The sequence below is a fragment of the Notamacropus eugenii genome, chromosome 5 (genome assembly GCF_028372415.1).
Source record: "Notamacropus eugenii isolate mMacEug1 chromosome 5, mMacEug1.pri_v2, whole genome shotgun sequence".
NCBI lineage: Eukaryota > Metazoa > Chordata > Mammalia > Diprotodontia > Macropodidae > Notamacropus > Notamacropus eugenii.
The window spans coordinates 285,529,242-285,531,414 of NC_092876.1; positions in this window are offsets into that span (position 1 = coordinate 285,529,242).

Here is a 2,173-nt window from a genome sequence, read left to right on the forward strand (position 1 = left end):
TGTTCCTGTCTTGGAATTTATTCTCATATGTTGAAAAAGAAGTAGAACTAGAGTGAGGCTGAACCAAAATGAACCAACTACAGAGTAGGACTGATAAATAAGATGAGTCCTTGGTTGGGACAACACAAAGAAGGCTAGCATAGACGATGTGTAGAGATATTCAGGATATGGACTAAGGAAATGTATAAGCAAAGAGTGTTGAGTATTGGCTCATTTTGGCTAAGATAAAGTGTGGCATCAGGAATAGATGAATGAAGTCACTCATTCTGAGTTGAGGAACATACAACGCTCCCACAGACACAGGGTATTCAAAAGGGCATCAGGAACCACTCCTCATAAGACCTGGGTTAAAGTCTTGGCTATCTTTCACTTATTGCACAACATCGGGTCAGTCTTCAGTTGTCAGTTTGGTCTTCAAAACAACTGGTGTGTTTATATTAACTAAATTATAAGACCATTTCAAGGAAGGCCCTTTGCAATCTGGAAAACTCTATACAGGTTTCGACATCATACCTTAGTAGATCTCAATCCCACTGAAGTTCAGAAGTATTCTGATTAATTTCCATCTACTAGTTCTCAAGAAAATAATAATGATAAATATGTTCTCTTCAATTTCAGAAGAAAGCCTTCACAATGAAGTATTTTATTCTAATTCGTATAGTGCCCATTTTGAGCATCAATCGTTTAGGACAATTTGTGTCCTCCATGTATTTCTAAGTTTCTCTTAAAGTTGTTTAGCATTCCATCAGAAGGAGAAGGTAGGTACAGTGTTGTATTTCCAAGAACTATACCTATTCTGTAAATGACTGATATTTCCCCCCTTACAATATAGGGAAACTAAGTAGGTAGAGAAGATGGTTATGATAGATGGAACGCAGGAGAATGCAGGGTTTTTTGTAAAAAGTAAATAGTATCATCTATCTTTGCAACTAACTGTAGAACTGCTTTACTAGTAGGCACAAGCACAGGTTATTTTGGCATTTTTGTAAGCAAAAGTAATTTTGGTACTGCTCAGTGTGAAGGCCATCTTCCCATACTATAGACCACCAGGCTTGAGGTGACTTGCAGTTTAATAAATTCTATAATCATAGAGACAGTCTGATCTAAGTATTGAATTTGGAGTTGAGAAGACATGGTTAAAGGCCTACTGTCACTTTAAAATTGGGTGACACTTGCATTCATTGTGCCTCAGGTACCTTCCTTGCATTTTTAAAGCCCTATAGGTGACATGCAGACCTCCCTAAGATCATGAAATCAAAGATCCATCCTTTATGTATTGGCATAATAAACAAGATTATAAAAGTACTTTCCAATTTTAGACAAACTAAAATAGAAGCCAACTATCTTTACTATCACATTCTAAAATGATAAAGCCACGAATAAAGAATTTAAATCACATTAAGTGGTTTGAGTGATAAGAGAAACTTACATGTGTTTTTATTTTATTTTTCTTTTTAATGTAATGATATTGTGAACAAAACCTAGAAAAAATACCTAGAAATATTTGTAATAAAATCCTTTTACTATATAATTATTTAAAATTATAAAAATAGCGATGGTACAGTCCTATTATAACAATGTCCTTGTCAATAGGAAAACTATTCTGGAATACTGCGCTAGCATATGTAAAAGCAAAACTGGGGTAGGACCTGTCCATGATCCACACCTTCAACCAACATTGTCGCTAATCTAGACATTAAAAGTAAAAGAGAAGTCCAGTGTCTGTGGGGCAGTATTAATCTTTACTCCATCATTAAACAATGAGAAATATTGGGCTGTTTTTGTTAAGGATTAGGAAAATGCTTTTGGAAACAGATAAACATTTGTCCCTGCTGGAAGCTCCTTCAGCAGTAATGCATCATTATGCCTGACCAGCCCTAGAAACCTTGGAAAGACAAAATATGTACATGCTGGTTGTTAAGCATATGTGATATGTTTTGCCTTGTCACCTGGCAACAGAAAGGTTTTTCTAAACAAGTTTTGTACTTTGCCAAAATTCAAACTTTTTGAAACTCAAACTGGTTACTTTTCTTTCTTTGTTTCTCTTTCTTTCTTTTTTTCTTTTACATTCATGAACTATAACTCAAAGTATAGCTTTATCAAGAGGACAAATCTTAATTCAAGTACTGATTGAGAGGTCCTTCTAGGGGATGAATTTAAGTTAATAGAATCC